Raw genomic sequence first — 22,705 nt, 5'->3', positions numbered from 1 at the left:
ATGCATGGTGGTCGATGGGGGTCGATGGGGGTTGATGGGGGTCTATGGGGGTCGATGGTGGTCGATGGGGGTCGATGGGGGTCGATGGGGGTCGATGGGGGTCGATGGGGGCTGGGGAAGAGGCTCCAAGAGAACAGCTCCTACTTCTGGGCTGCTGTCCAACTGCTGAGAGTAACTGAATTGTCGCTTGGCTCACTTTCCGCTGCAGGAACTGCTGCTCTGACATCGTCTCTGATTCCGAGGGCAAAAGCGAATAGGCTCGCCCACCGCATCTCCAAGCGTGGGAGAACCATCCACCGCGGTGATGGTGGGAGCCCCTGGCACGCCTGGAGCCCGCCCCGGAGCTACTGAATTAGAACCTCCAGGAGAGAAGCCCAGGAATCAGCACTGGACAAGCCACTGATCCCCCACATCCCCACTCAGGATAATCTGATACAGACTAAATTTTACTTTGCACCTGAATGTACACCAGTCCAGACATTTCTGGCCAATCGGGTGTCTCAAGGCAGGAGACAGGGATATTACGTGACCCTCAGTAACATCTGGGCACCTCAGGAGACATAGGGCTCCCTTCCAAACACGCAGTAGGGAAGACACAGCAATTTAAGGCTAGAAAGTGAGAAGTAATTGAATTGGCTTGATAGGCATCATCATTCCCATACATTAAATAAAAGTCACCCTTTCTTTTTTTGAACTTTTTTTTTTCTTTATTTTAGAGAGAGAAGGAGGGAGAGGGAGGGAGAGATAGAAACATGGATGAGAGAGAACATCGATTGGCCGCCTCCTGCTTGCCCCCCATTGGGGGTATAGCCCACAACTGACAGGGAATCGAACCGGCGACCTCTTGGTGCGTGGGTCGATGCTCAACCGCTGAGCCACACTGGCCGGGCAAAATCACCCTTTCTTTTAAGAGGACGGGGGCCATCCCATAGAAATGTAAGCAGCTGCAGAATTGAGAGAAAAATATATTCCCCAAACCAAAGCATTCTCGCTCTTCCCTAAGTCTACATAGAGGCTGCACAGGGTCTAGGTCGACATAACCCCTCTGTCTCTATCTCCCTTTCCCTCAAAACAGGGCAGCTCCGTGAAAATGCTCAGCGGCTACAATACACCCTGTCGATATTAACAGAGCGTTGCGTTCTGCGCACCACAATAGGAAAACAGAACCTGTCTTTTGTCTAAGGCCGCGTGACTGAAAGGGAAGTGAGGCACTGAAAGGTTTACGTGACACTAACGTTCCGCAGACGTTTCCTGGCTTATGGATTTTCTTGCTTTGCGGGATGCGAACAATCATCGCTGGAGATAAACAAAAGGAAAAAGAAGATAAGCACGCGCCTGAAGATGCAGGTTTTGCTTTCTGTCTCTGTTCCAAGAGGGTAAGAGATGCCCGGCCGGTGCGGCTCCGTGGTTGGGCGTCGACCCCTGCACCGAGAGGTCGCCGGTTCGATTCCTGGTCAGGGCACATGCCCAGGTTGGGGGCCCGATCCCCAATGGGGGGCAACAGAAACCAACTCATTCATTGGAAGTGTATTGAGGGACTCATGGAACCAACCCAGGAGGCCACAGTGCCCATCTTTGAACCCAAACAGGGTTGAGGGGGACCAGGACATCCTGCTACACCAACAAAATGCCAACACACCATCACCCTTGGGCAGCACCTCTGTCCCAATACTGAGAACCAAATGCCCTGCTTAGGTCACTGGCACTGAGTGCTGGTCATTCATGCTAGAACCACCTCTGTCTCCACTGTCAGGTGCACCCAACTGTCAGGCCATGGTCACCTCTAGCTGCAAGAGAGGCTGGTGATGCAACCGCCACCCTGCAGGGCAGGCTCCGCCTCCCACCAGAACTCCCCAGGGGAGGGGAGAGGTGAGTCCCAAACCTGGCCAAGGGATGTGGGAGCTAAGCAGCTGGCAGGGAGGAGGGAGAGAGAAAAAGAAGGCAAGAACAGGGGAAAGCTACTACAGGGAAGCTTTATTCATGTCCTCAGACATCCATGTCTTCGACGTCTTCGACTCCACACTAATTTACACCAGATTTTCCTCTCCCTTTAGAAGGACAACTGAGTGAATGAAATCCACAGCACCGAATTCTCAGGCCGACTCCATCTTCCGTGTTCTGCACGCACACCTTAGAAAAGTCCCAACCTCTAAAGGTCTAGCTTCTGCCAACAGTCAGTGAGCTGAACTGTGTAGACTTCCAAGCCCCTTCTGGCACGAATATCTTATTCACGGAACACAGGCAGCCTCGGTGATTGCTCACCCCAGTGAGTAAGACAGGGTGGCTATGTCCAGGACCCGGGTGTGTGGAACCCCGTAAGAAAGTCCCCGGGATGAGCTTCAGGGACAGCACGTTCCGACTGTTCACAGAACACGAAACGAACACTAAGTGAGGGACACATTCATTAGCCCAGAGTCATCAACAGTTCTTTGTGCCCTCAATTAAAAGGCATTATCTCCCCCTTAAAATGTATTAAAATATTTTCTGACAATATAAAAATGCGCATACATTATAAGAAAAGGGGAAAAGATGAATTAGCACAAAGAAAAACAAAATCATTCACCACCAGAGGTGATCACTTTACAAGAACCCTGACAATCTTTTTTATATGTATTCTGTGGGTACAGATGAACACACACACACACGTACAAATTTTTCCACTTAATCACACTGTTTGGAAACACGACTCTGAATAGCAATAAAGCATGAATACAGCCCGCATTTTATATATTCCTGGATCAGTGGTTCTCCACTTGATTTCCTTCAGCTAACAGAGGTCACCACGCAGAATTCCCAGTAGCCAAACAGAGAACTAGAAAAACATACCCAAGCATTTTTCCTGTTAGAAGAAAATAATATGTTTATTGTCCAAATTATTTCAAGATCAGCCACGACCAGTTACCATTCAGGCCTCTAGAGAGCTTGGTGTTTAGAATAATAAAAGCTAGCTGGACAGAATTATAAATCATCACTTAAATTGGCCAAATGCTGGTTGAACTTAAAAGGGCCAATATTTCTGGCTCTATGAGTTCTGTGATGTAAATGCTATCTTGGTCAGTGGTTTTTGAGCCCTTCTTTTTTCCAACATTGCATTGGGTCCGGCTGGTGTGGCTCAGTGGTTGAGCGCCGACCCATGCACCAAGAGGTCATCGGTTCAATTCCCGGTCAGGGCACATGCCCAGATTGTGGGCCAGATCCCTGTGAGGGGTATGTAGGAGGCGGCCAATCGATGTTCTCTCTAATCAATGTTTCTCTCTCTCTCTCTCTCTCCCCCTCTCTCTCTATAAACCATAAAGAAAAAAAAATCTTTTAAATGATAATAATGATGATAATAATAATAATGATAATAATAAATGCTGCATTGGGAAGTCTCAACTCTGCAGCCTTGCCTAGCCCTGGTCTCTGCCAGAACCTGTAACTCGGAAATAATTAAGCATCTCCAGGTGAGTTCGCTCTGTAGGCTTCTGCCTTCACAGCAGAACAAAATGGACATTTGAGGGCTCAGAGGACTTGAACTTGGCCTTCTCACAGGAGGCTCGCTGCCCACACCAATCCTGCCCACTGGGTTCCTCACAGTGGTCTCCTGGCCACGAGTTCCAGCCAGATGAACCCCTCTGCCCACGAAAGCAGCCAATCTTCTTGACCTGGCCAGTCCTGGTCCGTGGTCACCCACACTTCAACCATGCCCAGAAGCCTACCCAGAGAAGCGCAGGTTCAGGCAGGGGGGAGCCCGGAGGAGCCCGAGAGAGGCGTGTGGGTGCAGGTCTCCGCCTCGCCTTCCCCTCTTCCTCACAGGAAGCCCCTCCTCCCCAGGGCTGAAGGCTCCTGGACACTGATCAGCACCAAGAGAGTCACAAGATGAACAGGGGCTGTTTGGGGTGGGACCCGTGGTTGACGAGCTCACGGAGAAGGGAGAAATTCCCGTGCATAGTGGAAGTGGCGGGGGGGATGTAGGGCCTGCTCAGAGAACATGCGGGGCACAAGCACCAGTATCCCTGTGTCCCCCGAGCAGGAGAACCCGCGGGTGGGCAGAGCCTGCAGAGCTAGAGCTGAAGCCTGAGGGACATTCGTGGGTGGCTGGGCTCACTTCCGACCGGCACGGGCTTACAGGTAAGGACCCAGTAGCATCTCGCTGAGATGCTAATAACTTACACAATGTGTCAATACAGCTAAATGTTTGTCTCTGAGAGTTTTGTTTTCTTTTTTCTCTTTATTGATTTTAGTGAGAGAGACACATTGACTGGTCGCCTCCGGCAGGACCCCAACAGGGGTCGGGGATCAAACCACAACTGAGGTACGTGCCCTCGGCCGGAATCAAACCAGCCACCCTGTGATCCGCGGGCCGACTCTAACCGCTGAGCCAAGCAGGCCAGGGCATAAAGTGACTGCTTTTTGAGATTCCACAATCATGCCGACATTTGTGACTTTCAGAAAGAGTTGCCTGTTGCTGAAGGTAAGAGAGACTTTCTGTCCACAGGAGAGCCCGGTGCCCTTTAAGATGATCTACTTTGCTTTGGAAGACAAAGTAACTTTCTGTTTCCCTTTCCTTGAGGTTCACAGCACATGTACTCATCTAATGTCGTTTACTAGGGTAAGATTAGTACCAGCTGTGCCCTGGCCTGGAAGCTCGGCTCATTGGGGCGTCATCCCGTATACCATAAAGGTTGCAGGTCTGATTCCCGGGCAAGGCCCGTATGCGAGGTTGTGGGTTCGATCCCCAGCACATACGGAAGGCAGACGAGCTATGTTTCTCTCACACCTATGTTTCTGTCTCCTCTCTCTCCCTTCCTCTCTCTCTAAAAAAACAAAACAAAACAAAACAAAACACATATCCTCGAGTGAGGATTTAAAAAATACATCAGTTTGCATTTCCTACAAAATGTTACAACCAGGGAGATGGGGATAAAGTAGGTTATCATCCCTGAAGTGTGCCAATTGTCCAGAGAAAACTATAATAGACAGTCTACGTACACAATATACATACATACATAAATACATAAATGATCTGTACTACACACACACACACACACACACACACACATACATATATCTGATGCTGTTTCATTAAGCCATTATATTTCCATTTTCAGGTTTACTATTTTAAAAAATAGAGAAATAATTTTTAGAAAGTCACCTTGGCAACAGAAAATTAATGGCTTGATGAGACAGCACCAGACAGCTAACTGCCGGGCAGCCGGAGCTCCACTCTACTCCCTAGCCTGCCCGTACACACAGGTAAGGAGGGAAAGGGACAGAAGAAGACGGGTTTCTGGAGACGAATCAAGCTGTCAGAATGCAGCCCCCAGCATGGGTAACACATCTCCTTCTCCACCGTCTGGCTGAGGCGCAGGGCCACCACATCGTCACAGCGTGGCTGTCTCTGTGCCACAGCTCGAGCGGGACACACTGCGGAGATGCCCGAGAGCTCCGCGTGGAGCCCACGGCGGGAGGCTGGAGCCTGGAGCCCTCCGCTCTCCGCGTGGGAAGCGTTGGGTCGGAAGGGAGACCGACAGCCAAAGGTATCTGCGCTGACCTGAGTCGGCTTGGGGGCTACGGCGACAGAGAGAAGAACTGGTTCTGAGAAAGCAGGAATAAAGGAGATGGGAAATTAATGGAGTGGGACTTATCGGTGAAATCAGCGTGGGGACAAAAGAGGCCCTGCCTGGTGCAATGATAAGATTTAATGGGGCAGAGCGGAACCGTCTGCCGGGCAGGGAACAGACTTCCTCACACTGTTCCTATTAAGACAGCGACCACCAGGGACACATGAAGAGTGGCATGGCTCCTCGGGGGGGGGGGACAAATGTCCTCTGGCATGGGCTCAGGGAAGGGGCGGAGGCGGCTGCTGAGAGCTGTCTTGCAGCCCGAGCGACAAGCACACTTGCCTTACTGCAAACGAGGGCTTCGGAAGGCGTGACTCTCCGGGGGATGGTCAGACTGTTACTGACCGTTAACGTGGAAACGGCCACAGGGCCGGCGGACGGGCGGCACAGTCCTCGCCCACACTGGAGCGCTTACCACACAGACAGGCGGGACGTGAGGCCAGCTGAGCGCGCTAGGAGCGGTCTGGGAGCGGCAGAGGGCAGAGGACCTAACTAACTGAGCCCAGGCCAAGTGTAGAATTTCACAGCGGTTCTCAAACTTGAGCACGCAAGAATGACTGAATGAATGAATGAACGAACGAACGAACGACAACACAAACCCCCACTTGGGGAGCTCGAGCCAAATGCAGATCCTTGGGCTCATTTCGGCAGCACATTTACTGAAATTGGAAAGATACAGGGAAGATCAGCATGGCCCCCACGCAAGGATGACCCCCAAACTGATGAAACGTTCCACATTTTGAAACAGCACGTCACAAATCAATGGGCATAAGATTTCAGTTCAGCAAGATGAGTAAGACCCGGAGATCGGCTGTATGACAGTGAGTGTACCAATAGTCAGCAATGACGTACTGTAGACTTAAATGGTTGTTAAGAGGGCAGACCTCCTGTGAATTATTCTTACTGTCATAAAGTTAAAGAAACATCACCTAAATAACTTGTACAACAATCACATTAAAAAAAAACATTTTTTTAAAAAGTGTAGGTTCTTGGGACTCCCGGCTGACCTGGGCAGGCTCAGGGGTCTGTACATGCGGCAGGCGCTCCAGGTAACATAATGAAGAGGAAGGAGGGCCCGGAAGAACACAATGAAAACCCATCAGGCATGGACTCCGGAGGCTGAATTCCAGTCCAGACCTCTTGCCGACTGTTCATGTGGGGTACGATCTTCATGGGGGGTCTCACTAGCATTTTGCACCAAATGGAACGCATTCCTCTTCCTACAACCTCTCTTAGGACAGATTCCATCATCTCCTCCAGGCACCAAACCAGGAACATGGGAACCAGTGTCAGTGTAGGAAGCCCATGGAAAGTGTTCTGGGGGGACCCAAGGACTAGAGGGAAAGCCATGGAGATGCTGGTGAGTGACAGCCAAGGGGAGGCAGCAAAGAGGTGCTCTGCCCATGGGATAGCCTGAGACACCTTCGCTCCTATGACTCCTGAATCCAGGCCAAAGCACGTGGGCAGAAACAGAATGTCCAGCCCAGAAGAGCCCACATTTCTTACAGCTGCCAGAGTGTAGCATTTCCCCACCAGGAAGTGGCAGGCTGTCACCTCCCCCACCCAAATCTGGCCCGCATTCTGTCATCGCAGCACAAGCCTGCAGAGAAGTCAGGTCTGGGCTCCGTGGGGCTTCAGGGCCGCCTGTGCCAGAGGCTGGGAGTGGGGTGGGCTTCAAAGAGCAATGTGCCTGCTGCCATGGCAACCCACGATCAACCAGGAATGGGGAAGAAGGTGCTCCGCTTAATTAAAACCCAGGCAACGTTTTGACACAAACCCCTCGAAATTAAAGCTCAGATTTTCTCCTGTCTTCTTCCCCTATCCCTTTCTTTTTATGTCACCAAGTGCCTTTTAATCATCCCTTCCCCCGCCCAAACAAAATCACCTCCAAAGATGAGGCTTTTGATAAGCCACTGAGCCAAAAACCCCTCCCCCACACCACACCCAAGCACAAAGCAATTAAGATCTCCGGGTCTCTCTGTCTGTAGACTATTCGACTCAGAGGGAAACCGTTTGCCCAAAAAAGCTGTAGGAATGCATTGGCTTCACCATCACCGCCTCCCTGAGGACACCCAGAACAAATATTCTCACACCGTAATATCACTGAGCATCACCTGCAATTTTAAAAGACAGATTCCCTGGCCCCATCCCCGGAGAGCTGCCTCGGGTAAATCAGAGGTGGAGCCCAGGCATCCACATATATTTTTTCCTAACACCCCAACAAATTCTGAGATGGGAAAGTTTTAAGTCATACTCACTTAAGGGTATAGGTGCAAACTATTATGGATCAAAAGGAACTATCTTTAGTATCTATGAAGAAACCTATGGTAAGTATCGTATTCATGGTGAGACACAGAAACGTCCTCTCCGGCATTCACGTCACAGGCAGAATTCTACAGACACACCCACGGCTCTCCCCTCCCCCTTGTGATCTGGCGTAAGCCCCGGGACTATGAAGACACCGGACTTCACTCCTGTGATTAGGCACAAATGACCTCAAGACAGAGATCAGCCAGGTGGACCTGGCCTAATCATGAGCTCTCTAAAAGAGTTTTCTCCACCGGATCCCCCCGAAGAGGAAGTCAGGGATTTCTCTGGGGATAGGCTCAGGAATGCGCATTCGAAGTGGGCACCCCAGTAAACGAGCCCTGGTGCTTCCTTCCCTGAGCAGAAGTCAGGGAACTGACAAGAAAGCACCAGAGAGCACTTGCTGGCTGAGGAGGCCCTGGCGTCGGTCAGGATGTCCATTTGGGAGCACCTGGGGTTAAAAGCCAGATTCTTAGAGGGGAGGAGAAAAACCTTTTCTCAGAAATGCCTAGGTTCTTCAGCTGAAGCCCTGGAAATGAAACTTAAAAAAAATAACCAACAGATGAACAAAGGAAAATAGAGTTGATGGACACGTGCAACACACATACTCATGGGAGAAACTCAGTGATGGGTAACTCAAAGGGGTGGTTAGAACTCAGGGCTTGTGTAGCATCTTAACAAAGAACCACAAATTTGTACAGAAGTGACAAGGCCAAGGAAAGGGGTTTAGGTTTTCAGGGACAACAAAGTGTGGGAAGGTAAATAAATATATGGGGGAACTAAAGGAAGAGAGAGTTTTTTTAATAAGTTCTGTTACATAGACTTCTCTTGGTTCCTTCTCTGGGCTACTAAGAGTCTCTGGTGACAAGAAGTCCTCTGTTCTTCCTGGTACGGGGGGGGGGGGGGTGTACCATTTCCATGGGGAATTTTATGTCCGAATTTTAAGCAGTAAAGAGGAGGTCAGAGAGCCCTTCCTGCACCTGCCATTTCTAAGTGTCTTCAGCTCCAAATCACCCATGTGCTGAAGTGGCCTATTTTGGGGTGGCATGCGCGGATCCCCCGCATTCTCAAATATCAGTGTCCATGTTAAATGTGGAACCCTGGGCTCCTTCCCCAGAGAATCTGTGCATCAGTGGCAGGTTCATTTCTTTAAAATAGCATTTTTTGAAAATTGATTTTCTTAATACAGAAAGAGCATAGAGGAACTGGTAGGTAATCCCACTGCCCAGATAACCTCTGCTGACAATGAAAAGCATAAAAGTAACACAGATGCGTGGTTGGAAATGCAGACAGAAGATAAAGGGTTGAAATGAAAACTAGGAGTCCCCTCCCTAGCCCCTCGTCTCTCTTCCCAAGGTAACCTACTGGTCATAGATTTGCATGGATTCTTCCTGAAAAAACATTACATTAATACCCGGACATATGTCCTTTTCAACGGGTTGTTGTTGTTTTTACTTTTTACCCCAAAGGAATAATATTGTTTCCAGTTTTGTAATTTGCCAGGTTATTTTTTTGCTTAATAGAACCTGCACATTTTTCTACATTGGCATTTTAGAAACCTACCTCGTTTATTTAAATAGGTTTAAAGTAAGGAAGGAATCACATTTTCAATCAGTGTTTAAGGTGATTCTAAATGCTGGGAGGTCCGCAGACCACACTGAGTAATCGGACCTGGCAGACAGGTGCACACGTGGGGGACGCTCCCTGGATGTGCCGTCAGTCTCGGCAGAGGCTCTGGAACTGTCTTCCACATCTCTCTACACAGCAGAGCCCTGGGACTCCTCTGAACATCTGCACTTAGGCACATTTCTACCTAGACTCTGTGTGTGCACCTGCAAGGGTCTTGGGATAATTGCCAGGGGGGTCAGGCAGCCCCAGGCAGGAAATGATTCCTGCAATCCACCTCCTCTGAAAACGCTGTGCCCAGAGGCAATTCGTCCTTGCAGGGCATCAGGGCGACTGCTCGTTCGTTTTCAGTCTTGGTTGGATGCCAAACTAGGAGAACAGCCAAGAGGCTGGTCCCAAGCAGCCCCAGATGCTCTCCAAATGCAGAGGGTCCCCGCTTCCCCTCCTCCGCTGGCCACCCCCATGCAGATTTTTGGCTTGCCTGTTAAGTGGCTCCAAAGACGATGTCGCTGTGGATCAGCCTGAAGCATCATTTTACATTCTCACTTATCTTCTGATTAACAAAGGTTTGCCTGCCAATAAGCCTATGATACACGTCACCTGAGCATCTCCAAAAATCTCTGGCAAGCCCCCTTCCCTGGCTGCAGCAATGATGCCTGTCACTCGGAGGGCTGCGGGTGGACAGGGAGAGAGCCATGCCCGGATGGTGTTTGTGCTCCTGTCCAAATCCGGGGGTGGGGGTTATCAGGCAGGTGATCTCACCTAGCTGACAGAGTCCTGCAGGAGAAGGGGGCTGGAAGCCAAGACCCACAACCCCTGATTTATAGATCTTCTGGGGTGTGCCCCAGCTAACTGCTTACAGCCCACCCAGCTCCTCTGGGGGTGCCTCCCGCCCTGTGGGAGCCTGGGATACAGGAGAGCTCTACTATGCTCCCCACAGGTGGCCAGCTGGGCCCGGCAGGTACCACTCACCCACTCTGCCAGATTCTCAGACTCAACCTGTCTCTTGACCTGAGGATGCAGCGACGTGGGAGCTGAGGTGGCCCTTCACTGGCCCGGGACAGCAGAGAAAGCAGTCCGCAGGGTGAGAAAGCACACGGGCGCAGAGGAGGCAGAGAGAACGCGCAGACACGTGCCGTCGGCATCACTCTCCTAATTCCAGGGCCCCTGCGGCCCCGCTGACCTCAGCGCCCTTGGAGTCTGCGTCCCTAAGTGCCCCATCCTCTTCCTCCAGCCGGTCTGAGGTGGGTCTCCCTCCCTTTCATCCACAAGTTCCTTCCTCCATCAAGACAAACCCCAGAGACGACGAAGTCTGGGCAGCGGACACTGGGGCAAGAAAATGAGGGGCTGGAAAAGTTGGCCTGCGGAAGGCAGCCTTGGGCCAGGGGAGTGTGGGTGACGTTTTGCTCCAAAGCAAAGAGAGAAGCCCAGAGTCCCCTCTGCATTCCCTGGTGGACGCAGGGCCACCTGTCCGTGCTCCCTGCCCCCCGGGACCCAAGCTGTCCCTTCTCCCAGATCACGGGAGAGCTGCACCCCGACAATGCCGGCTGCTCGGAGGACAAGAGCTGGGCATCTTTCAAGGCTGCCACAGGGATGCTGAGCAAGTCCAGGCGCCAGGACAAGGGGGAACCCTGTCCCTGGTAATTCAAGGCCCCACCCCCGCTTTTCAGGTAAAGGGGCCGATACAGGAGCCATACACTCCCAGTCCGGAGAGAAAATTCCGGTATCTGTCTCCGGTTTTCACCTTCAAAACCTTGCTCCCAAAGAGACCACCTGGGACCATCTGAGAGGAAAGAGAGTCAAGTAGCAGAAGAGTTCGGCGAGGGGGGGACATGGTGGCGACTTGGGGTGCGGCCTGTGTTGGTCACACCTCGCAAGGAGAATGAGCACAGCCAGGGTCTCCCAGCCAACGGCGGATGAAGCAAATCGGACAAAGAATGGAGAGTCCGGCACCTAGTCATTTCCAGTTCTTTCCCCTGAAGACATAGCCTCCTCTCTGTACACCCCAAATACAGCTGGGGAGCGCCACAGCGGCTGCAGACTGGGTACACCGGGGGGACAGAGAAACCTCACAACCCGCACAGCCCAGGCAGGTCCATGTGTTTCAAACGCGGTAGGAGAGAGAGCAAATCACTGCGGAGGGGGGAGGGGGAGCCGGGGCTGCCGGGAGACCGGAAAGCGGGTGTAATTAGATGATGCTGGGGTAACATTTCAGAGGTAGGGGAGTCCAGAGGAATGCAATTAGGGGAACTGTATACATTAGTCTAAGTCCCGTTCACATTAAGGCTGTGAATATACCACTTAATTCATCATCGCTGACTTTGCCGGTGAAACTTCAATTACACCCGGGGAGAGGGGAGCATTTTTCTTGTCCCTGCAAGCTGCCAAAAAAGGAAGATGTAGCTTTCACAAGGGCCGGGTGACAGGCACCTCCCCGAACGCTGCCGCCCTCTGAGGACTCCGAGGAGGGCGAGGGATCCCGGACCCCCGGATCCAGGGTCTCCGACACACAGCAGTGAACTTGCAAAGCCAGACGTAGTTCTGTGGAAAAACTACTCAACTCCAGCGATGCCAAGCGCTCCGCCCTCCACCACCCCCCTCACCTCCCACGTGTGCACAGGTGTGCGCGTGTGCACGCGCACACACCCCACCGTGCACGTATCCGCCGTCCACGCTCGGGTGGCTCTTACCGATGACCCGTCTCTGTGTGCTCATGTGCTAATGAGGACCTATCCTGGAGTCAGCGTTTCTGTTCTCATGTCCTTCCTTTTCCCTTTCGATGCTTACTTCCCCGTTGGTGTCACTGTCTGTGGGGGTCAAAATCAGGTCCAGGGGACACGGCGATGTCTGTTCCCACTGCAGCCCTTCCTGCTGACCAGGAGGTGAGCAGCTGAATCCCCAAAGCCCTGCGATGACTGCACCCCCTGTTCTATCCTGAGCTGCTCTCGCTCAGACACAGCAGGTCACAGGTCAAGTGGGTGAGCCCAGAACAGTCCAATTCTTTCGCCCCGATCGGCGGCATGTCAAAATGGGGGGACAGGGGACAAGAAGTACGAGCCTCTCTTGAAGTCAGCTGGTGGTGCTCAACTGAAACCCACCCGTTACGCCCCCCAATTATTCATGAGAGATCGCTGGAGTGGAGGAAAAATCTGCAGCCGGACAAGAGGGAAAAAATTGCAGGTCATTTCGGAAGGAAGGGATTCCTAGCCACCGGACTTGGATGCCCGTACCGGGCCTATGGGCCGCGCTCCACGGAGTCATGAAGGGTTGGGGCTGAGCCCCGGCTGAGGGCGCTTGATTCCGGCTCCGAGGTGGCTGCAGTTTCCACACCAGGGGCACCTCACTGGACGGGGCTCCGTCTTCATTCTGAAAATGGAATGAGGGGATCCCTCCCCTCCGGGAACACTGTGGAAAGGGCTCTTGGTGGTCACTTCTCTTGGAGATTTCAGGCCACAAGGCAGCCGCTACCCTATTTTCTTCACGTATGTCAGGAAAACACACATGCTTCCCAGCCCTGCGGGGGCGGGGCCTCCCTGTTTGAACACAGCTGCTCCGGCCGCAGGGCTTGTGTCCCTGCTTCCCCCCTCCATCCGGATCCCCACGCGTGGCATGGCCCCCTAGTTCCTCCGTGGTCTGCCTCTTCACGTCGTCTATCCCCGGTGCTCCCGACGCGAGCACAGGCTCTGGGGGAGGGTGTCTGTCAGTGTGTCCAGTGGCAGAGTCCCAGCGCCTGACACACAGATGCTCAGTGAACACTTACGGAACAAAGCACTGAGTGAGCACACAGAAAACCCAGGTAACGACACCAACCAACACGGGGCATCTCGGCCGCTCGGTCATTCCACCCAGCAGCATTTAAACGTGAAGGCAGCCCTGGCCGGTTTGGCTCGGCGGTCAGAGCGTCGGCCCGCGGACCAGAGGGTCCTAGGTTCGGTTCCCGCTAAGGGCGCGTACCTCGGTTGCAGTTTGTCCCCAGCTCCGGTTGGGGTCGTGTGGGTGGCAAGCATTGACGTTTCTCTCCCTCCCTTCCCCTCCTCTCTCTCTCCCGCTCTGTCTGAAGATAAATGAGAAAATGTTCTCGGGTGAGGATAAAAAAAAAAAAGGAGGCAGTCTTATACATAAAACCCCCCACGGGAAGAAAAACGAAGTCTCACTGCTAGGACTGCCTGGAGGGCTAGCCAGATCATGAGGCTGGTGAGAACAGGAAGTTGAGGGCAGATCTGCGTGATCCCATGTTCCTGGAGGAAGGACACCTGTGTTGGCCATCCGAGCCGTGCAGCTACGCACGAGAGTGACCTGAGGATCTTGATTTGTTCCTAAATAGCTTGGGGAGCTCCCGCAGTCACCCTTGCCTGACCGTGGAAATATTCCCTCCAAGCCCAGGGAGACGACGCCCATGTGAGAACTGCAGACCCAGAAAGGGCAGCAGCAGCAGCATTTTGAGCGTCTGTCTGGTTTCTTTGTCACTTTAACCCCTTCTGCACTAGGTTATTTCGCATTCCTCCTGTGCACACAGGGATAAAGTCATCTCTAGGCATCTTTAATAACGAATGTGTTCTCAGCGTTCTTCGCATCTTAAGTGGTCTGTACGTTGCTCCTTGCATTTCCATCAGGAAGATAGATGGAGACGGCTAAATGTCAATGTCTGAGTGGCTCTTCCCTGTATCACAGACAGCGCGGTGGTCCTGGACTGGAAAAGAAAATTGCATTCCATTTATCAAGGGTTTCGTTCCGGGTCTGTCAGAGGGACTCGTCAGTCCGAATCCCTGGTGCCCTGGAGCTGAACCTCAGAAGACACCTGTCTCCAGAGGGGTTCTCGTAAAGGTCAGGGCGTAGCATCTTGGGACAAGAACCTACGAGGTTTCAGATTGGGGGACAGCGTCAGAGAAGCAGGAACTCTAATGAGACCACCCAGGCGTGGTTTCGCTGCTTCTGTTAACACCCATGGCTCTGCCCACCTGGCATCACCCAGCTTTCTAGAACTTTCTGTCTCACAGAGCCAAGGCAGACCGAACAGAAAGAGACTGCCGCCCAATGCGGGTCACCTCTTGTCGACGGGGTGCCAGACAAATACAAGCTCCCGTCTCTCCCCAGACTGCTCCCACATCTTGTCCCCAAAAAGTGATTTAAACACATTTCTTTCTATAATTACAGATGTCTTGGAGAATGTGATGGAAGGTACTGGCCATGTCCTCAAAGAAACAGACAGATACACAAAAATGTCTTACAACTCCAAACGGATATTTAATCCTGGGCTACTGACCTCTGTCCTGGGACAACAGGCTGCAGGGATGGGAGCACCGGGATTCTAGGTGAAGGGGCGTCTGGCCAGCAAGACCCCCGCCCGTACCCAACCTCTTGGGGCTAATGCCTCGCTGACTCTGATCCCATAACCAGAAAAATCAACATCAAGTTTTGAGCAAAGGGAAGTTCACTTCATACTTCAAATGTTTTCCCTGGACTTGAAATGTAAAATTAACCTACACATAAAAAACTTACGTTTCCTGGGTTGATCACTTACACGTTTCAATATCGGCCACCACTTAGGTCCAAAAAAGTAACAGCAGCCAGTAGAGCAAACAGCATGGAAGCGTAAAGCAGGGATTGGAACAGCACACCTGCAGCAAACGCACTTAAAACGTTGCGGCGGCTTGGCGGCCTCACGCGGCACCCACTCTGAGCCCCGCCAGTGAAACGGGGGGAAAAGACACACCTATTCTAACCTGTTTTAAAACATCCTATTTTGCCCTGGCTGGTTTGGCTCAGCAGTTAGAGCATCGGCCTGCGGTCCGGAGAGACCCGGGTTCGGTTCCCGCTAAGGGCACGTACCTTGGTTGCAGTTTGTCCCCGGGCCTGGTTGGGGTCGTGTGGGTGGCAGCCACTCGATGTGTCCCTTTCACGTCGATGTTTCTCTCTCTCTCCCTCCCACTCTATCTGAACAAAATATCGAAAAAATATCCTCGGGTGAGGACAGAAAAAAAAAAAAAAAATCCTATTTTGTTGCAGCTTTGCTGGCTCCAGAGAGCAAGGGGATGACCTCCACTTAGGAAGACACCGCAGAAGAAAAGTCTTCTTTAAAGCGTTTCTTCACTCTCCGCTGATGAATCAGAGTGATCAATGCCAATGTGCACCACCTCCCTGAAAGTAGCAAATAAACAAATCTTAACAGCCACCAACCCTCCCCCCGCAATTCTGCAGAACTGAAGACCTCGAGAGGCTGTGACGTAAACTCCCACGAAGCCAAGCCCGTGCTGGGGAAAGGGACGCGGAGAGGCGAGCAGCATGAAGGAAGCAGCTGCCGGCGCCTCTGAGCAGCCCTGGCTGCCGGGCCAGCTGTCTCCACCAGGCCACAGGGACACACAGGCCCTGGGCCGCCCCCGTGCCAGTTGGACGGAATGAGCGCAACGCTGCCAGTGTGAGGGTCCCACACGGGTGCTGTCTCCACGGCAGAAAAGCACCCTGTTAGGCGGAGACTTGAAGTTCTGGGACTCGCCCGGTCACCTGACGGCGGGGGCGCACTCAGGAGGCTGTGCCTGCATCTGCGATTCTCCGCTATGCGGGGTGTGCACTGGGGAGAAAGCCTGGTCCGAGTGGCCCGCGCTCCAGCCGGGGCTCAGGCGTGTGGGAAACGGAGGGATGGACAGGCACCAAGTCTCTGCCTTACAGACACTCGCCACCTAGGACGTCTGGTGGGAGGGGAGAAGAGCAGACGGGAGGGTTTTATTTGTATTTTATTTTTTAGAATGCTTTCAGAGACAGGAAGGGAAAGGGGGAGGGGGAGAGAGAAACATCAATAAGAGAGAACATGGATGGGTCCCTCCTGCACGCCCCCCACTGGGGATCGGGCCCACACCCTGGGCATGTGCCCTGACCAGGAACTGAACCAGCGACATCTTGGTGCAGGGGTCGACGCTCAACCACTGAGCCACACGGGCCGGGCCAGACGGAGGGTTTTAATGCACGATGGTAAGACGGGTGTTCGGTCTGCACAACAGGAGCGAGGGAAAGCCATGCTTCACCCCGCCTGCAGGCCAGGGGTCTTAAGATCGGAAGAGAGGCCTGAGCCAGCCTGAAAGATGAGGGGTTCTCCACTCAGGAGGGCCAAAGCTTGGGGCAGGGAAACGCAGAAGAGCAAGGGGCTCTCTGGAACCACACGGGGCCCCGCGGGCTAGAATGCAGGTGAGAAACGGAGAAGAGAAGAGAAGATTCTATAAAGACAGGCAACAGACAGATAACAAGAGCTTTTGACGTCATCTCGAGGATTTTGCACTTTATCCCACATTCACGTGTGAGACATTTTAAGCCTCAGAAGAGACACATTGTTGCGTCGGTCCTGAAACTTTGCAGGTCACCCTCCGGCTCACAGACCAACCCACCTCAGCTCTGGTACCAGTGGACACCTGGAGGCTTCAACGGGAACAGAGCAAAGGCGAGAGCATATTTCTAGACCTCGACTCACTACAGAGAGGATGACTGAGAGCTAGTCACTAAAAATAAAAAAATCGTGTGACCGTCTTTCCTCGTGTTTAAAACGGAAGAGATGACGCCTGTCCCGGCTACAAACCTGACGTGTGAAGACGGGCACACGGATCGCGGACGTCTCGGGTGACGGGAAGGCCAGGCAGTGTTACCGTGGCAGCCACTCAAAGACATCTTCCGGGTTAATTAAACGTGCTACACTAATTAAAATCAGAGGCCTCCCGGATCAAGTCTATTAACTATAATCTCATCTCTGCCAATGTGTGCTCCACAGAACTGAAATCCTGTGAGATTAAAAAAAAATTAAAAATAAATAAAAGCAGATAAGAACATCTAATTTTCAGTCAGATAAACTGAAAGACGTTCAGAAGGTCCTGTTGGCTGCAGAGACGGAGGAACGGGGACTGGATCTGCCCTCCCACCCGAAACAGCCCAAACACACCGGACAGAAGCAGAGATGAAACCCCGTTTCCAAGGGGCGGTGGCCATCAGGACAGTGACCTCGCAGGGGGGCAAGAACCGAAGTGAGCCCCGCGAGCTCCCCGCTCAGCTCCTGGGACACAGAGCAAGGACAGGGACCTCAGCTGGAACCGGGAGACCCCGGGCTGGGGAGACAGAGCTGATGACACACAAGCACATGGACAGACAACCAACATCCTCAGTCCCAAGGACACACCGTGACGCCTACTGGACTGAAATGGCCAAGACCGAAGGTACCGAGTGTGGGTGAGGTGTGGAGGGCGGGAACCTCCTGCACAGCCAACCCAACACAAAAGTGTAGAACCGCTTAGGAAAACGGTGCGGCTGCTTCGTGAAAACGCAGTCACCCACCACGTGGCCCAGCCATCCCGCTGGCCGGTGCTCATCCGAAAGAAAATGAAGCGCACGTCCGTACAGAGACTTACACAGGACGCCCAGTGCAGCTGTTTGTGATCACCCCAAACTGGAAACAACCCCAAGGCCTGTCGGTGGTGAATGGACAACGGAACCAGGTACATCCACACGATGAAATTCAACAGCGACACAAAGGGATTGGTTGGGCCCTGGCTGGTTTGGCTCAGTGGTTAGAGCGTTGGCCCGAGGACCAAAGATTCTCAGGTTCGATTCTGGTCAAGGGCACGTACCTCGGTTGCGGTTCGATCCCTGGTCCTGGTTAGGGTCATGCGGGAGGCAACCAGTCAATGTGTCTCTCATGTCCATGTTTTTTTCCTCTTTCTTCCCATCCCTCCCTCTCACTCTATCTGAAAATCAATGAAAAAATATCCTCAGGTGAGGATTAGAAAAAATAATAATAATAAGGGAATTTGCTGTGGTGATAAGCACACAGGTGCACACCTATGTCGAAATCCACCGTAATGCACCTGTTAGATGCGTACAGTCAACTGTAGCTCAGCAAAACTATTAAAAGTGTTTGGGAAATTCTGGGTTAAATAATGTTAAGCAACTTTCTTCTCTGTAGGCTTTCCAGAGCCTCTAAAATGTTAGGTATTATTACTCCGCCCAAAGGGAATATAATGCATGTCATTTCCCAAACTTAGTCCACCACAGAATCTTTTTTCCCCCTCTTACTATTTATAGAGTATCTCATGGAGCTGGCCTTCCATGGATCACTTTGGGAAAAGGACAACATCTGCTGTTGATTTAGAGATTTCTCAGCAAGTGACAAGGACATGCCTTCTACACTGTCCTGCCTCACGACGCCGGCGCTAGAGCCGGGGAGACATTCTGCAGCATTCTGCAGCCTCTCTCCCGCGGCTACAGGTCGAGGTGATTGTCTACTTCATGAGAAGCCGTTGGCTAGGATTTACTGGCCTGTTTCATCCTCCATCCCCTGACATCTGCTAGAGGTGGTTGCCGTCGTTAATAGCAGTGATGCCACACTATCTGAGCCCTCCGAGTGGCATTCTAAGGAAGCAGCGTTTTCAACTCCTTCTCTAGGAAACACAGGACATATACAGTAGTCAGTCCCCCTTCGTCCACGGTTTTGTTTCCCATGGTTTCAGTTCCCTGTAGTCAACCGGGGTCCGAAAACATTACACAGAAAATTCCAGAAATAAACATTTCACACGTTTTAAATTGTGCGCCATTCTCAGGGGTGGGACAAAACCTCGAGCTGGCCCTCATCCCTCTGTCCAGCGTCTCCCCGTGCACACAGCTCGCCTGTCGGTCATGCAGCAGCCGTCTCAATGACCAGATTGACAGTCATGGTATCACGGAGCTTGTGTTCAAGTCTCCCTTATTTTACTTAACGGTGGCCCCAGAGCACAAGAGGATGCTAGACGTCCGGATATGCCCACCAGAAGCTGGGAAGTACTTCCTTTGAGTGAAAAAGTTCCTGACTTGATAAGGCATTTTATCATCTCGTATCATCACAGGAGGGTGAGTATAGTGCAGTAGGTATTTTTTTTATCCTCACCCGAGGACACTTTTGCATTTATCTTCAGCTGGAGCGGGAGGGAGAGGGGGGGAAGAGAGAGAAAGAAACATTGATGTGAGAGAGAGACATTGAGTTGCTGTCACCCACACGACCCCAACTGGGGCCGGGGACAAATTGCAACTGAGGTGCATGCCCTTAGTGGGAACCGAACCTGGGACTCTGGTCCATGTGCCGATGCTCTAACTGCTGAGCCAGACCAGCCGAGGTGCAGTAGGCATTCTAAGGGAGACTGAGAAGGACCACATTCACAAACTTGTATTACAGCATAATAGTTCTATTTCATTCTAGCCATTGTTGCTGATCTCTTACTGTGCCTAATTTGTAACTGAACTTTATCATAGGTATGCATGTATCGGAAAAAAACACTGTATATATAAGGTTCACTACTATCTGTGGTTTCAGGCATCAACTTGGAGTCTTGGAACGTACCCCCATGGATAATGGGGGAGTACTGTACCCACAATCCAAGAGGCAGGGAAAAGAGGAACGCTCAGAACATCTAGGAGCGGTGGTATTTCTGGGCCGTGTACACTGTTACTGGACTGTTCTCTGCAGAAGATCTCTGCGATCTTCTTTGATGTCTCCAGCACGGAGACCGAGTTGCAGTCTTGCACGGACGTCTTTCAGCCCCATGACCCAGCCGGCCTGCTCTGGGGTTTCATTCGCCAAGTCACTTCATGCGATCAGAAGCCAGCTGTCTGAGTCTCCTCGAGCTCTGGCTGTGGGCGGGCCGTGGCGTCTGACTTCAGCAGGACTGGAGGAAAGGTCTCCCGGGCCCTGCTTGAGGCAGAGGTGCTTTAATGTGGAGGTATCAGAGGGTTCGTCCCTCAGCCCCGCACCACACGGCGGACTGGCCCAAGGGAAGTACACGCGTATGTGAGCGGAACTGCAGAGAACACGGTCAACGGCTGTGTTCTCCTGGGCACTGTGCACACCGGGAAGGGGTGCGCACCCAGGGCGACCAGGCTCGCGGGCGTGGAGCTTACCAGAGCTGTCAGCACCGGCGGCTTTCTCAGGACCTCTTCTCTTCAAACCCCGCAAAGCCACAGAGGGCTGTTGCCAACCATCTGGGTGGAAATCATAAGAGATGACCCAGAATGGCACCTTCTCGATGACTGAGCCAGCGGGGCACCCTCCCGGGTAGTGTTCAAATGGTGCGAAACCAATGACCAGGCCTCATTAACACCACAGCTATTACAGTTCCACGGAGGCCGGAGCCAGTTAGCGACAGGGAAGGCACGCCAGGTTCCAGCCTTTGTCCTGGCGACACGTTTCCTGAGGCTTGACCGAGCCATGGCCACTGTCGGCAAGTTGTAAGGGAGAAACAGCCAATAAAAATGTGTCCTGGCCTCATCGAAAAGACCTTGTCCGGTGCAAAGCCATGAAGATGGCTGTCACCCCTGCCCCCCTTTCTCCTCCTTCTGGAGGGAAGGAAATGTTCACGCTGACCTTCTGCTGGATCTAAGTAGTGACTGGTCCAAGTTCTGGTCCGAAATCCAAGTTCTGCCCATGGGGAGGAGACGCCGTGATAACAGACCGCCCCGTGGCTTGGCTCCACAAAGCAGCACATCGTGCTGACAGACGGCCCCGCGCAGTGGGCACTGTGGGGCTGCTGCCCAGTCACTCACAGGGACAGCGAATTCCTTGAAATTGCATTTCCACGACTGCTCGGAGCACTGCTGCCCTCCACCCTGCGCAGCACCTACTGTGGCACAGGGCTGTGCGCAGAGTCTCTAGTTCTGTGTGTCTGTGTGTCTGGAAGACAGCCGGCCCCATGCACAAAACTGCAGCAAGAATGACGACCTGGGAGCTCTCCGCTTCACTGAACGGCCAGGTGAAGACGCAGACACCTGCTAATTTACCCGTGCCACGCCTGTGTCGGATCGGGATGTAGCCTCCTCTTCTAGGCTACTCTATTCAGTACCTTAATGACCAGCCTGCATTGCTCTGCTGGGGCATGTAAGCAGGGAAGTTCTGGGCGCCGGTCAAGAACAGTAGATTTTAATAAAAAAGGAAAACACGGGCCACACTGAAATATACAACAAAAGGAATAGATGAAGAGGCGTTCTGCGCTCTCGAATTGAAAGTTTGTAGACCATTAAGCGACTCTTTTCAAATTAATAGCTTTAATATAATTCAAAATAATAAGATTTTAAACTGGAAAAAGAGAGTCTAGAGTTCATCTCGGAAAAAAAACACACACACACAACTTCGTAATGAGTGGGAGTCATCATTAAATACAGGACAACACAGTCATAATAAAACAGCTCTTTCTTGCTGTGGAAGGATACTTAGCTTTCCTCCAATTGGTCACCACCTAAAAAAGCCTATGAGAGAGCCCTGGCCGGTTTGGCTCAGCGGTTAGAGCGTCGACCTGTGGTCCAGAGACCCCGGGTTCGGTTCCCGCTAAGGGCACGTACCTCGGTTGCAATTTGTCCCCGGCCCTGGTTGGGTTGTGCGGGAGGCAGCCACTCGATGTGTCCCTTTCACGTCGATGTTCCTCTCTCTCTCTCTCTCTCTCTCTCTCTCTCTCTCTCTCTCTCCCTCTCTCCCTCCCTCCCTCCCACTCTATCTGAACAAAAAATGGAAAAATGTCCTCAGGTGAGGGTAAAAAAAAAGCCGAAAGTCTAGAAGTCCCCTTGTCCCTTTTCTCATAGCCCATCTCCATCGGCAGATCCCACCCGTTCCCTGCTCAACGTCACCTGCTTCCACCCAGGTCACCCTCTCCTCCACGACAGGCATGGCCTCCCGACCTGGACTTGCTCTGGTGCCCAGCTCTCAGGATCACGTGCCACCAGAACAATGCTTCACAGGCTGGGTAAGTCACGTGCCTCCTGATCTAACTCCTCACGGCTTACAGTCCTACCTGGAGTGAGGCCGAAGGCCCTGCTGGTAGGAGGCCTGTCCACCTTGCTGGCTACCTGCTGTCCACATCTCCCTTATTCACACTGGCTGTCTCTCAAAGACACCAACACGTCCCAGCTCCAGGGTCTTCTCACTGATACCTCCTCCGACCAGGATGCTCCCTCCGAGTGAGATGCTCCCTCTGGCCTGGATGCTCGCTCCGAGTGAGATGCTCCCTCTGGCCTGGATGCTTCCTCCGAGTGAGATGCTCCCTCCGAGTGAGATGCTCCCTCCGCCTGGATGCTCCCTCCGAGTGAGATGCTCCCTCTGGCCTGGATGCTCCCTCCGAGTGAGATGCTCCCTCTGGCCTGGATGCTCCCTCCGAGTGAGATGCTCCCTCCGCCTGGAT

General features: G+C 52.5%; 1 protein-coding gene and 1 non-coding gene across 4 annotated transcripts in view; one reads left to right on the top strand and one right to left on the bottom strand.

Moving 5' to 3' along the window:
- SLC39A11 (solute carrier family 39 member 11) overlaps positions 1 to 22,705 on the bottom strand; it is a 306,424-nt gene that overhangs the window by 103,123 nt on the left and 180,596 nt on the right. The window lies entirely within an intron of this gene.
- LOC118635096 lies at positions 6,239 to 6,345 on the top strand. The gene has a single exon (XR_004960443.1). It is a non-coding gene; the product is annotated as a U6 spliceosomal RNA (small nuclear RNA).

Source organism: Molossus molossus, unplaced genomic scaffold (genome assembly GCF_014108415.1).
Source record: "Molossus molossus isolate mMolMol1 unplaced genomic scaffold, mMolMol1.p scaffold_m16_p_19, whole genome shotgun sequence".
Classification (NCBI taxonomy): domain Eukaryota; kingdom Metazoa; phylum Chordata; class Mammalia; order Chiroptera; family Molossidae; genus Molossus; species Molossus molossus.
This window is presented reverse-complemented; position numbering and strand designations above follow the sequence as displayed.